The 15,575-nt window shown below is 43.2% G+C and overlaps 1 long non-coding RNA gene across 1 annotated transcript; it reads right to left on the bottom strand.

The window, feature by feature from the left end:
• Window positions 1-210: 210 nt before the first annotated feature.
• Window positions 211-15,334, bottom strand: LOC146768059 (uncharacterized). The gene is made up of 3 exons (XR_014954037.1): window positions 10,063-15,334; window positions 6,907-7,047; window positions 211-4,078 (listed from the first exon to the last, which is right to left on the bottom strand). It is a non-coding gene; the product is annotated as an uncharacterized LOC146768059 (long non-coding RNA).
• Window positions 15,335-15,575: the final 241 nt, after the last annotated feature.

Below are 15,575 nucleotides of genomic sequence, written 5' to 3'. Positions count from 1 at the left end.
TAGCACAGGCAAGAGACTAAAATTTTATGTGTTTATTTATCATGTATCCTAATCAAAAATGAGATTCTTAGACAGAGGAAGAAAAGCATCAGGGAAATGTACTGACTTGCTCCAAACATGCACAATTCAAGTCATGTTTATAAATCTCTGCCAGTTAGTACAGATAAATAATTTCCAAAATGCAATTTGTTCACAAATGGCTCACTTTGGTTCCCAGTCACTCATGATGTGTGAATAGTCATATGGCATAATTTTTGTTCTTGGACTCAATGACTGAAACTTGTATGTGAGATATGCCTCCAAAAAGGAGACTAGTGTATGACAAATAGCAAATAACTCATTACCAGAATGTATTCTTCAACCATTTAAAATTTGCAAACATTTTCATTAATTCCCAGCAGTCACTGGGATATTGGTGAATAATAAGTTGCAATGCCTCTGCCAATAGCCATGAATCTTGTTCAGGAGGAGAGTCATCCAGATTTTCTCATTATTCAACCAGCTGTAGCACACAATAACTCTGGAGCAACCCACTATATTCTGGAGGCAGGTTAATCATCTCTGGCAACAATCTGTAAAAGAGCCTGGGTTAAATTATCAGATGCTGGTTCAATTTGCAAAGGTTAAGCCCAGTTCCCCGACTTTGGAAAATTTACCAGCAAAGCCAAAATCCAACACTGCTGAAAAACACATGCACATTTCACATACCCAAGAGAAATGGAGATAGCAAGACCCTTTTGAGTTGAACCTGCACAAACTGTGTGTAGAAACAATTTGGAGTTGGGTTTGCAGGTCTTTTTTTTTTGCACACATTTCCAACTAAAAGATGATGGAAGACCATCATTTTTCAAAGACATTATTTATCCTACAGAAGCACAGAATATATATTTTGCATTTTTGCTCTCCTACACAGGTGGGAAAAGTTCCTAATACACTCTCCTCCTGAGAAACACTAACAGAGAAAATACGGACCCTTAGGAAATCATATACCATACATCTATCCCACAAGAGGTAGAGGTAGCAAGATGTTCCAAGTGTTTGGATAACACTTCCAGAAATTCACCAGAGGCTGATAGAACAGCAGTGTTTATTTAATAACAAAAGCACTCAACCAACAGAGCTAGGCAGGGTAATTAGCACAGAAACAGCTGCAGTCACAAGGGGGAAGGTGGATTCATGGGAGAATGGGATGCTGTAGCTCTAGTATTCTCTGTGGGACCCCAGGAAGTGACAAGATAAGAATTAGAGCTTATGAGTCTAGAAAGAAAACAAAAAACAAAAAACAAAAACAAAAACAAAAAAGTGGCTGGGTCTTTATTACTTAGTACATCAAAAGTCATTTTCCTAAAGTAAGGAGAACAGATGGATTAACATCACCATGACATCTTTTAGGCTCTGAAGATGGGATGGAGGAAACAGCCTGTTCCCCCAGTTATTCCAGCTCAGCTCTGCTGTAAAAAAGGCATAGGTAAGGGGGTAGGATGCTGAGAGCCATTTACCTTAGGAAGAAAAAACAGAGGGTATGAGGTGTCTCAGCAGGTAAAGGTGGAAGCAGGGAAGCCCACAGGGTGACTCACTGGCTGAATTAGTCTTCAGAGATTCCCATGCCTTTCCCACTACACTGCATAATTCTCCATTTGCTGAAGCCTCTCCATCTAAGCTGGCCTTGTGGAGGCCAGAGATGATCTTGGAAATACTCCAGGCTTTTCTCATCACCACCAGAAAACACAGCCTTCCCTCCATACCCATCTGTCTGGGTAAGTGGAGAAGTAGGAGATACCCAGCCACACAGGCATCTTTTCCACAGGCAACATTTTCAAAGGAGCTTGTGATTTTTGTATTTCATCTTTATTATCTTCAAGTTTTATTACAGTCATCTGAGGGACCTCCAATGCCAGGGAAGTGTGATCTACAAGTTCAAGGGGTGCTTGCCCTCTTGTAGGTTTAGCCACACCACCCAGAGATCTGACAGAGCAGCAGCAGCTTTGAGCTGCTGAGTTGACAGGAAGCTTTTCAAGGCATTGGAACTCCCCAGTTTACACCAGGTGGGGATGCAACTTTGTCAACTTTGGGGTTGTATGGCAAGGTTTTGGTGGCAGGGCGACTATACATGTGATTTCTGTGAGGAGCTGCTGTGTCTGCCATGTCTGACAACCCCAATGCCATCTGCCAAGATAGATCCACTGCTGGCCAAGGCTGAGCCCATCAGAGACAGCAGCAGCACCTCCATTTAATACATTTAAGTTGGGGTGAGGAGAGAATTACTGTGCAACAGCAGCTGGAGAGAAAAGTGAGAATATGTGGGAGAAACTGGTGCAGACACCAAGACCTGTGAAAAAGCAGGAAGAGGTTCTGGAGGCACCAGAGCAGAGATCCCCCTGCAGCCCATGGTGCAGGTGCATCCACATGGAGACTGTGGAGGATCCCACTCCAGGGCAGGTGGATGCCCAGAGGAGGCAGTGACCCTGTGGGAAATCCATGCTGGAGCACGATCTTGTCAGGACCACACAGGAAAAGAATTGCACCCATTATTAGGGACTCCCACTGAGGCAGAGGAAGAGTGTGAGGAGTCTTCCCCCCGAGGAGGAAGGAGCAGCAAGACAACATGTGATGAACTGACCACAACCCTCATTCCCTATCCTTTGTGCAGTTGAGGAGGAGCAAAAGTCACAAGTAAAGATAAGGCCAGGAAAAACGAAGGGGTGGGGGAAAGGTGGTTTAAGATTTAGTTTTATTTCTTATTACCCTATTCTGATCTGACTGGTAATAAATTAAACTAATTTCTCTACGCCTGTTTTGCCCATGACAGTAATCTGTGAGTGATCCCTCCCTGCCCTCATCTTGACCCAGAAGTTTTTTGTTCTACTTTTTCTCTCCTGTCCAGCTGATGAGGGGAGTGACTGAGCTGCTTTGTCAGCCCACCACATCATTTTCTCAGTTTTCCTCCAGCAAATGCATCTGTTATACTCTGTTGAGGAGGCAGCCCACACAGAATACTGCTACATGGACTGATGTTCTTTAGACATTGGTACAGCTACAGGTTCCTCATCTGCTAAAAGAGGCTTGGCCCCATATCTAGATCAGCTATGTGTTCCTGTGGGGAACCCTCATTCTTCCGGCTCTCACCCAGTAGCTGCTTTCACTCCAAGAAAGAGCCATTATCATCACTGAGTAAGGACTATCTGTAGGGGCCAATATCAGCACAGCTGTGTGCCCTGCCTGTCCCCCTGCCACAGACCTCACCTGCAGGCAGCAGGCTTCATGTTCAACACCCAAAAGTATTCAAGCCCAGGGGATCATGAAGTCCATTCAGCATGTAACACGAGGATGGCCTCAAGTTACCATAGATAGATCTACCCACTGGTACAGCAGGTAATACAACAGCTTTCTTTTCAGGTCTTTCCTTTAAGCTGTCAAGAGGATTGTAGTATAAAATGGCATTCTTTAAACTGTAACCTGCATTTCCAGTGGGGTGTGGATCTCTCATTTTGCATTAAAGCAGAAAGAAAAAGATTGTTGTAACTGAAGTCCTCTTGCTTTCAGATTAACTTAGAAGTTATTATTTACCCCAGATCTGTGGCCTGAAGCTTCCTGTTGTGGTCCAGCCAGAGAAACAGGGACTTTATGTTAGAAGACAAAGTAGTGCAAAAGCAGAAGACCCTGAGAACTCATCATGGCTTATGTTATGCTCTGCATCCAAGAGGAAGACAAAAGAAAATATATTAAAAGGCTGGGAACAGCACAGAGGAAGGAGCTGATCTGGTTGAAACAAGCTCATGTTGATGTGACAGACCACCAGGTTGTGAGACCCAACTTAGTACTGGTGGATATCACAGCCATGCCAGAAGTCCCAAACTGAGCAACCTACCACACTCCCTCAAAAAATTAATTCCTACCCAAAGGACACCACCACCCAAATCAGCTGGAAATCAAAGATGCACAGATACAGGGTTTTGAAGGGCTGGAAATACAACAGAGGTGTCCAGCTCTGGTGATCAATTACTGGACAGAAACTTACCCAAAATTTTCATAGAGGCTCCAATCTGGCTTTGCACTAAGACCCTCCATTTAACAATGCCTGCCAGAAACAGATAAAAAAGCACTTTGACCACTCTAGTGTGGACATGATGTGGACAAAAACACTAAAAAGATATTGACAGCCACTCATAAACTGTGTGCAGAACAAGAAGTGAATGGACAAAGTAGCCAATATTTTCTAAGAGGTGATTAATCTGTGTCAGGAGAGGGCCCACCAATAAGATGGGAAGGAGATATTTCGAGCTGCTATTGCTCATTCTGCAGATTAAGTTGTTCATTTTCCACGATTTTCATACTGCTGTTTTCTGTCCTGGAAATCTCTCTGAGGTTGTCTTAAGCATGAGGTTTCTTAATGATGAAGGGAACACTGGGGAAAGAAATGGTGACTGAAAATATTTTGCTAAGCTCCACTGAGCAAAGCAGCACTAGAAAAAAGCAGCAACAAACCTCTTCTGCCTTCTAACTTCTCACTTAATAATTCCTATATATATATATATATATACAGAGCAAGGAAAAGTACAGTCCAAGGAAGATTAACCTGAATTATAATCATAAAATAGGTAAGGTTTTTCATTTTATTTTTCCCTAAAGGAAACATGTGACAAAATGATTCAAAAAAAGAAAAAAATAAAAAAAGCACTCCACCAAACCAACCAACAGGCTGAATCTGCTTTAGTCTGAAGAACAGAGAAGTGTCACTGCCAGCTTGAGCAAGGAGGATATTATCTGGGGCACTTTAATAAAAACAGGTAACTTAATTAAAGTATAGCTTGGACTGCTACAGGTATCCATGCCTGCAGCTCACCACCCAGAACTGTCACACGTGTCTGAAGGTACCAGCTCCAAAAGGTTATTCAGCAATTCTTCCCTTCAGTTTTAATTTCCGTGCTCCTCTGTTTTATTTTGAGGAGCTTTCATTTCTGTCTCTATTGTTGTGTGCTGTGTGCTGCTTTGGAAGTTGTGAAAGGGCAGCTGGATTTGCCATCACCCTTGGCAGCACTCTGCTGGTGCATCTGAATTATTTTCCTTCCTGCAGTGAGATCTCTCCTTCTCCATGGCACATCCCCAGCACACCCTGCACCTTCTGTTTTCAGACAGCTCCCAAAACCAGCAATGCACCCCACAGGGGCAGTGCCTCCAGTGCTCGTGGTCTCTGGGGTGAGCAGGGATGCATCTCCTCCTCTGAGAAAGTCACAGGGTGGTGACAGCACCTTTTAGCTGCACATGCTGCCCATGTACAGCCACCTACATGGACTCCACAGCAATGCAAACCTGTCCTTTCCTGCTTAAAGGATGCTCTGCCTGATGCTCCCTGTGCTTGGGTAGCCCACAACATATGTGTCACTGATCACTCTTATGCTGGGGGAGATCACAAGGGGATTTTCAGACTGAAGGCTGACTTAACTTTTAAATTAAAACCACCAGCACAGACTATTTGAATTCTGTATACATGGATTTCTCTTCTCAGTGATTGAAATGCAGGTGTTTATTCCACCTTGCAGGTGTCAGCAAAATCTTACAACTGGCACACAGAAAACACAAGGCAGTGGCTTTCATTTTTTTTCTTTGTTATTAATGAGATGGCTTTCTCTCTGGGTATTGTGAGTGACAGGAGGCAGAGACACGCCAATCACAATGTTAAAAGGACACTGTCAATGTTACCCTTCTTCCTCAGCTCTCCATCAGTTTAAACACAGCAAGAACATAGAAATTACAGTCCCATTATTTGCAAGGTGAGAACACAAGGTCTTCCCCTGCATGCAGAAGCATGAGAAAAACTCTAGCTGATGATTTTGTCTGGAAACTTCAGAAAATACAAATTATTTAAAGACTTTTCATGACAGCTTATCTTTGTAAAATTACCATCTTGAGCATCCTCAGCCAACAGAAGGCCACATTTTCTCCCAGTTAAATCAGTGCTCAACTTCTTATCAATTTCTTCAATGGAAGTTTTTGCTAGTAGTATAGGACATGTTTTTAAGTAGTAAGCATTTATTTGTAGGGAAAACAGACAGGCAATCCTCATCCCTGAATAGTCTTTAAGGTTTCTTATATTTTCTACACTAATGGTTAAATAGGTTATCTCTAATGTAGCCTCTTGTGCTGTGCAGTAAGGCCATGCAAATCCATTTTCACAGCTTCATAGACCTGGATACATGGAGAGGAAAATACTCATGAAAAGAGAGTCAAAAGCCATATTCAGTGTAATGCTCTGGAAACAGGTCTTTATGGGGCAACAAATACTCTCAAAGGCTTGGATTTTGTCTGAGGTGAAGGGACTTATGTTAGGGCCATGACATTATGAGCTATGTCATGTCCTCAAGGGGAAAAAGGGGAGGGGAAGAGAAGGGAGCAGCAAATGAAATAGGGGCCAAAGGACACATGTGTGCATCCTCCTTAAACAACAACATTTGTCAAGGTTGACCCTGGCTCCTTGGCAGGCATCCAGCAAAGCCCCTCTCTCACTCCATAGGTGGACAGAAAGAAAATATAACAAAGGGTTCATGGGTTGAGATAAGGCCACAAAAGATCACACCCCAGATACTACAGGCAAAACAGACTCAAATCAGAGATATTAATTGAATTTATGACTAACAAAATCAGAGTAGGATAATGAGAAGTAAAAACAGACCTTAAATACGCCTTCCCCTCACCCCTCCCTCCTTCTCAGCTCTACCTTCCCCACCAACCCAGCAGCACAGGGAGATGGGAATCAGAGTTATGCTCAGTTCATCACACGTTGTTCCTGCCACTGCTCAGGGAGAGGGGCTGTTCCCCTGCTCTGCCATGGGGTCCCTCCCACAGGAGACAGTTCTCCATGAGCTTCCCCAGCACGAGCCTGTCTCAGGGACAGCAGTTCTCTCTGACCTGCTGCAGTGTGGGTCACTCTTCCGTGGGGTTCAGTCCTTCAGGCACAGCTGCTCCAGCATGGGTCTCCAAAGCCAGGGATTCAGGCACAGCTGCTCCAGCATGGGTCTCCAAAGCCAGGGACCTCATAAATCGGGAGAGCTGGACAGGACAGAACACACATCTAACTAATATGATTACTGTAACCTTCTCCAGTTATTAGTGAGAAGATGGCAGTTTATATACACTTCTACATAGTTTACAATTTACAAAGGCACTCTGATTGGCAAGCTAACATTGTTTATCTTTGTCTTAAGGTGGACTAAACTTTACACTATAAACTTATACTATTTACACCCAGACAGCCCAGTGCTCCCCATCACACCTCAATACAATTTCTAACTGTGCCACAAACTCTTAATTTCTAACTGTGTCAGAGGCTGGAAGGCCTCACCAGGCCCAGATCTGAGGCCCAGACTGGAGTAGCAAAAATCTCATTCCAAACATAAATCATGCCCTCTGTCTCTCAGAGATGCTGCAATAGGTCTCCCATGGGGTCACAGGTCCTGCAGGGAAACCTGCTCCAGAGGGAGCTCTCTCCGTGGGTCTGTGTGTTCCTGCCAGGACCCTGCTCCTGCAGGGTCACAGCCTCCTCTCAGGCACCCACCTGCTCCGGTGGGGGCTCCTCCACAGCTGCAGCATCCCTGCATCCCCAGAACCTCCCTGGGCTGCAGGGACACGGCTGCCTCGCCATGCTCTGCACCAGGAGCTGCAGGGGAATCTCAGCTCCAGAGCCTGGAGCATCTCCTGCCCCACTTCTGCACCGGCCATGATATCTGCAGGGCTGTTCCTCCCACATTCTCACTCCTCTCTGCTCTGGCTGCAGTTACATCAGAGCAATAACTTTTTTTTCCTTTTTAACTACACTATCATAGAGGTGTTACCATCATCTCTGATAGACCCAGCCTTGGCCAGTGGCACACCCATCTTGGAGCCAGCTAGCATTGGCTCTGCTGGATGTGGAGGAAGCTTCTGGCAGCTTCTCACAGAAGCCACCCCACTACCAAAACCTGACCATGCAAGCCAAATACAGCATCTCATCACATGAAGGCTTCTACAGGTATGTTTAGAAGGAGCATTTCCCCCTTGATAACAATTGCTGTTGTCACTACAAAATCATGGCAATAGGACTACTGAGCCTCTGATTATTCTCAAGCAATGTGCCAGATTAAACACAGTTCCCCAGAAGGAAAGCTTGGGAGCCCCTGCTTTAAGCATAGCTGAGGAGAACATTTTCTGTGCAGTTGGTGTTCTGGCTCAGTCATACATTCCTCTTTTTCAGGCCACACAGAACAGTTGCTTCTGTGTTGGCATTCAGGAGACAAAATTGTCCTTTTAATGAGTCCTGGCTTTGCATTGTTGTCCTGGCTTTGCTGTGTTTTCTGTGTTCAATTCACACCCCAGAGTGGGTTTTGCAGCCAATCCTGTTATTCCCACTAGCTTCCAACCCAGCTGTCAGCAGGATCTATTAATTTTTTGGACCATACACAGAATTTTTCAACTGCCAGCCTGAGTTACCATGTGCTATAGCCACGAGTACCCAGGATGGTTGAAGTGACCTGTGAGGTAGGAGCTTTAGGATGTGAAACATTATTTAAAGTAATTATATATTTCTAAGCATATACATCCTGTGAGTCTTAGAGAAGTGTAATCAGGAACTGCTTCCCATCTAATTCAAGCCTTGTATGACTCTAGAAAATAAATAATGATTCCTCACACAAATGTAGTCTTTTCTGTCCTGCTGCTGTATACCCAAGCCTGCAGAGCTAATGCCCTCCAGCGCCACAGGCAGGATCCTGTCAGAATCACCCTTCTTCCTGTGGGGTTTAGTTTATTGGCTTTCTCACTAAGAGGAGGCATAGCCTCCTTTTTTTTTTTTTTAATGTTTTTATTCTAATTTTTGTAGCATTTCCTCTTTAAAAAGGTGATTTATCATGTCACCATCCTACAATTAAACAGTTTATCTCTGCTTTAACCCTGGAAAGCTCTTAAGGCCATTTGTTCTTTTTCTCCCTGACCCTCATCTTCCCCTAAAGAGATTTCAGGCCACTCCTCTGTTCTCTTATGAGCCAAAGGAGTCGTACAATGTGGTGCTATTTACTGTCAGGCAGTATCTTCCCTCTGTTTGATGAGGCCCATGTCTCTTGCCTGTCCAAGCTTTTATGGTTTTTTGTCTTTGACAAATGACTAGCACCAAGCATGGGCATCATTGTAAGTGAAAGCTGGAAAGAACTTGAACAAGTTATTTGGGTTGCAGCAAGGGATACAGATATTGAAAATAAGCATCTGACCAAATATCTAGGGATTTTCACTGGCTTCCACCCTGCTGTCAGCATTCAGCTGCACTTGGAAAAAAAATTGGTGAGCTAGAAAAACAGAGCACCCTGAATTTCCACAATGACAAACAGAACAAATGGCATCAGCAGTTAGGTTAAATTGATCTCTAGGTCAAGGACTTTCATTTCCTTTGTAAATGGTACCTCCTCCAGCAACAGGACAATGCTTCTCTGAAATGTACTGGTTTTAGTATTACTGATATCAACATTGCAGCTGATGGTCACTCTCAGAGAATTTTCACTGCACACAGTTCCTCTACAAGAAATCCTTCGTCAAGGAAAAAACATGTTAGAAGAATTGCTCTTCCAAAGCAAACACTGTCAGCTTACTTCATGATGTCTTGTGGTTTTAGGCAGCAGCTGCTAGCTTTTACAGGATCCTTTTTGGTATGGCACAAGTGTTCTTTCACTCACACCTTAAATGGACACTAGAAAAATCTGAACTAAGTGAACAAAACCTGACCACCGTGTGTCCCTTCCAACCCAAATCCTTCTATGATTATGTGATTCCTACTCTGCACTACCAAGAAAGCATTTTAAAGAGGAAATAAAGTAGGAGTGGTGAAGGAAATGCAAGGACTGTGTGATCTGGATGTATTTCAGACGGAGAGAACCATAATGTTCTGAGTTTCAATTAAACTGCCATGGAGGAGAATTTCCCACATTATTTCTTCAATGAAAGTCACAAATACTTGTCAGCATCAGTGCTTGGCACCAATTGATGGTGGATAGGAACTGACTGTCACCGTTAATTTATCATCTTTCTGTAAGCCTTTCATACCTTCTCTGTGAGTTCTCAGGGGCAGCTCCTCACATCACTGACTCCTTTTCTTTTTTCCACACAACTGCCTGACTCCTTCCTGTCCCTTGCAGCACACACCAACCCTCCCTCCTCACAGCAGACAGCCAACTGACTCCAACTCTCCCCTCAAGCAGCTAACCCACTCTTTTATAACAGCCATCCTTATTGTGACTTATTAAAGGCAAGGCTGTTCCTACTCTTTGGTAATTAGTACAGCTGCAACCCCTCAGGGGTAAGATTGCCTCCAGCACTATCTCTATTCTCTTACAATCCGTCCTCCCACAGGTTCTCACTTCTGGGCACTGGAAACACAAGTGCAAATATGTGTCATTTCACCTCCACTTCTGTGCCTGTCACCTTTCTGGATTCTTAAGAGAGAGACCAAAAGCAGTACATCATCCTGGCAAGACAAATGAAGCACAGGGGAATATTTTGCTCCAATATTACTTTTCTTGTACTGGGTTTCGTATAGTTTTTCACCTAACAGCACCTTCTGGGAGAAGCCCATGCAGAGGATATGTAGATCCAAGCTTGAGGAGAATTTTGGGTCAATGAGTCAAATTCACATTAATTTTATTGGGAAAAGCTCTGACCCAGAGTTTCTGGTAGTTTTGGTTACTCTATCAATTTAGCTATGTTGTTCATAGCCTCTTCTCATATTTGCTATTTCCACCTCTGAACAGCCTATGCTACAGCATATTCATCCTTAGTTCATGGGAAAGGTCAATTAATACTATCCACTTCCCCAAAAAGCATTAAAGACACAAAGAGTAGAAGTACTTCCTTTAAAGTTAGGTATCTACAAGTTAAACAAAGCAGATATGTACATGTGATCCAGACATTCCTATCTTCTTTCCTGGGTGAAAACAACCCAAAACTAAACAAAACAACCCTAAAGTGCTTTGATAGCACAGTTAAAAGCTCAAAACTTTGGTTTTTTTTCCAATTCCAACAAATGGTCTGATACAATGTATTATCTTCTTCCTATAAATCCTGCCTTAAGGTGTGGGTATCTGACACTGTGGAGATGATGTGTGGAGAACTTTACTGGGTGAGACAGGGGTCCTCTGTGGAGAAGGAAAACATAGCTCCTGGTGAATTTTTAGTGGCACCTAATAGCCTTCAAGCAGTCTGGGAACAACACAGTCCCTCCTGGTTTCCATGACAGCTCTAGCATAACCACAGAAAGAAGCAGGACTTTACTCTTTTTCTAGACATTCTGGGATTAATTCTTCATTGCTTGGCACCAGAGCTGGTTTTTTTACAGCAATTTAAAGTAAGACAGACCCATATAGACTGTGTCTGTGGTTCTGAGAGAAAGAGAGTTGTGCTCTAACTTATAAAGAAAACAAGTTGAGCCTAGAGAAAATCAAGGGTGAAAACACACAGTATGGAATACAGAGTGCAGGTTGATGGGCCATGTCCCTACTCATTTTAGACACTGAGAAAGAAATGCAGAATGATTTTGTGCTTTTACTATGAGTAACCACTGCTCATGATGATAATTTTTATTGTCTCCACTCTGACAGGCCTCTGTAAAGCTGGCAGGGGGTCACTGATTGTGAAAGAAACCTAGATCAAGCTGCTAAAATGGGAGACAGTTTATGGGCAATTCAGAGTCTATCTGAATGATGAATATTCATGACCTAGCTGGACAATTTCACATTCATGCTTAGATAATGCAGATTTATGCTCACACACAACAATGATTTGTGAATATTTATAGGTGAACACCTGGACAGTATTTCAGACAACTGAGAATATTCATAATTACATCTGAAATAAGGAGAAAGGCTCTACCTGAAGTCTGAACCACAGACAAAGAGAAGGGTGCTACCTGACATTCAAACTACAGATACAAGGATCTAATCCTCTATATCTATTTTGCCTTAATGACAATATGTAACAGCCAAAAACAGCATAAAAAAGATAAACATTACAGGTAGAGATGTGATCATTCAAATGATCAGTAAATAGACAAGAAACTTTTCTGAGCTGAGAAATTCCCACCAGTTTAGTCTTCTGATGGAAGATTTCTGGTGCAGCATCTTTTCTATATGAAAATATCTTGGCTTTTTGGGGCGTTGGGGTTTGGGTTTTTTTGGGGTTTTTTGTTTGTGTGTTTGTTTTGGTTTTTTTTGTTGTTGTTGTTGGGTTTTTTTGTTAGATTTGTTTTTCTCCTAAAAACTTTTTTTTTAATTCATACAAAAAATATTAAAATATTTGTTATGAAGAAAAAATGTATGCAACTGAATGTGTGTGCTCAAAGATGTGCCCATGTGTAAGGGGTCTTCTTGCCAAGCTAGCCTGTGTCTTCAAGGTTCATGTTAAATCTATGCTGCCCCTGTTCAGATCCATTGTGCATGGTCCTCATGGAGGTGCTTCCAAAGCCAGCTGAGATTGTCACCTGAGGCATGTGCAAGATCCTTGGTGTACCTTGAGACAGGATAAGGACTCAAGGCAGAGACAGATCTGGATTCCAGGAAAGGAAAGGTGGCAGCAGAGAGACCCAGGATGGGGGAAGGACAACTGCTGGATTCAGTGTGCTCATTCATGAGAATTGTCTCCTTAGGAGGTGAGATGAACCTGACATTGGAGTTCCCTCTAAAGGAAGTAAGAATTCCTAGCTGGAGGCTTACCAGGGCAGGAGGAAGACAGATCAGCACCTAGCAGGTGTGTCAGCAGCCAGTTATTCTATCTCTGGTGACAAACCTCTTGCCAGTCTGAATGCCATCTTCTAAATACCTCTATATTCAAGCTCAAAAACTGATCATAATCTCATCATTCACAAAATCATCAAATTCTTCCTCTTTGTGCTATTTCCACTGCCATTTATCTAATTAATGCAGGATTAATCTTTCTGCCCAAGTTCACTGGGAACAAAAGAAGCAGTGATGGCCCACTTCAGCAGCTCACTAGCAGCCAGAGCACAGATTCTGGGCTGGATCCAGTTACATTTGGCCATGCTCTGTCACATTCCATCCCACCTTAGAGAGGGACACAAGATGTGGGGCAGCAGAACTACAGTAAATGCCATCACCCTTTCCTTGATCCTCCCCAACAAGTGTTTTCTACAGCCTGGTATTTTTTGGACTAAGCTGCAGAGCAGACTCTTTGACCTAAATTCATTGAGACAGCTGAAAATTATAGCAGTTGAAAATAAAAGCATCTCCAGGCCAGTAAATAGCCATCTTCTTCCCATTTCTTCAAATTATCTCGGCATCTGGCACTTTTCTGCTGATACCACCTCCCTTTGAGATGAAAATCCAGCTGTCTGCTGGGGTGCTGGAATGGATGCAGGCAGCAGTCAGATGTCAACACTGGGTACTTGGTTCTGTTCCAGGAAGAGATGAGCTGCCTCAGCTGCCCTCTGCTCCTTCCTCAGCTTTGGATTGTCACGCTCCCTACTCACTCTGGCTTTGTCTCTGCTTGCAGCAAAATCCAACCTGAAGAGCTGCCTATGCAAGCACCTGTTCTCAGCTCATGTTGAACAAACAGCCCTTGTGAGACCTGCTCATGTGAATGGTGCCCCCGTGGTGGGTGGTGGCTCTCTCTGATGGCTGAAAGTGAACATGTGAACAGCTCTGCCTTCCTCTGCTCCAAAATTGTCAGAGACCACCCTAGGTCACAGGGTGGCTTTGTTTGGTGGAAAAGTCTCTCCTCCAACCCGTGCTTCCAAAGAAAGGCTCAGCAGTCTCTTGTTGTTCGGTCTCATGGTTGTTTATTACAAGTTATCTAAAAGATTTTCTTCTGGGGCTGCTGTGGTTTGCTTACAGCTCAGGCAGAGGCACACACACACCCTGACATCCTCTCTGACCCCGACTGCTTCTTCTCTCCCCACCCAGGGCTGCTGCTCTCTTTTATATGGTACATTATGTGTTAAATGTTTAGAGTTCTTCCCCAATGCCTATTACCTATATTAAATGGTGCCTTTCTACTCTAAACCAATCTGTGAGTGCCAACATCACCAAGAACATGGAGGTAAGGAAAAAGAAAGAAGAAGGACAGGGCAGGCCCAGATTCCTCCATCTTAAAACCTCTGACCCCCATGTACAAAACCAAAACTCCCCTGTCCTAAAAATATCTTCCCTCTGCTTTGTAACTACTTCTACTATAATATCTAAATTTTGTGACTTCTTGTTCTTCCTGCAAGGTTGGTAAATCATTCCATGGTTCAAACCCAAAATCACAGCTGTTTCCAGCTGCCTGCCAGGGTCTCAAATGCTTCTGACCTGGACCCGGAACATCCAAAAATGTCTGAGGGACATTTTGAGTTCCCACACAAAATGAGTTCCTCTTGGCAGCAGATGGAAAGGGAGCAGCTCTTGGTGCTCTTCAGTGCTGGTGCAGCTGGGTCTCTCCTGAGACACACAGCCATTCATCATGCAGCACTGATGTAGCAGAACAATACCAAATTCTATCCAGACCAGAGCATGTTGAAGCCTAAAGGATTAAATAACTGAAAAGAAAAGAAGATTTATAATTTCAAGCCACCTGATTTTTTAAAGGCAGCCTTATGCTTAAAAAGTTTGTTTCACAATGTCTGATTAATTAATTGTCCTTTGGATGTAAAGGACAATTTGATGAATGCCACCTTTTCCGCCCTGTTTTTCTAATTTTTACTTATTCTGTACTTTCCATCATAAGAAATTGACAAATTTCTATATCACACAACTGCCTTTTGCTCAGTTTCTAGCAATCACCACCCAAAACATCAGAGGAAGAGTAATTTTTCCACTTTCACCACTCCCTAATTTCTGAATTGCCACTGGACATGTTATTCATTTATTCTATTTCAGAAAATTTTCTTCCAAAGCTAGCTTTTACTTTAAAAATAGAAAACACGGTATACAAAAGGTGAAAGTGCAGAGACATTTGTTTACCAGTAGTCCCATCCCTTCTTTGAATATTTTTAATATCTAGGAGCCAGGACTGTCTCTGGGCATCATTATAGCATCTGCAGCAGTGAAACACTTAAACCCCAAGAATCTGCACGTGGTGGCTCTTCTCACGTGCCTCTGGAATTTAACACATTTGCAATAACAGTGGAATTATTTTTATATCTTTAGAAATAAGTGCAAGGGGAGAGTAGGGTGCATTCTCATGCCTGCTCTTATCATTCCAAGCCCACAACATACAAGTTGGCATCACCTCTCAGGATTCCTGAAGATCAAAGGAAGTGCTCGTTATCTCAGTCTTTAATAGGAAAGCCTGCAGAAATAAGTGTCAACCTGCAACATCATTCTGGTCACAGCAGCCACCAGCTTTCACAGTGGCAGCTGCATTTACCTCTGGCAGATAAAGGTGTTAGCATTCAGGAACACACATAATCATGGGACATGATTCTATGCAGGTGCTTTTATTGAGAGCTCTGGGAATCAGGGGTCCAGACCCAAATCTGACTCCGACATGGCTCTCGAGCTGAACGTATTTTATATTCTATCGTTACATAACTCGCATATTAATTATTAAACTTATATTGTTCTATTTTA

This window comes from Lonchura striata, chromosome 3 (assembly GCF_050655825.1).
Source record: "Lonchura striata isolate lonStrDom1 chromosome 3, ASM5065582v1, whole genome shotgun sequence".
NCBI lineage: Eukaryota > Metazoa > Chordata > Aves > Passeriformes > Estrildidae > Lonchura > Lonchura striata.
The sequence above is the reverse complement of the archived record's forward strand: the minus strand, read 5'-3'. Positions and strand labels throughout refer to the sequence as shown.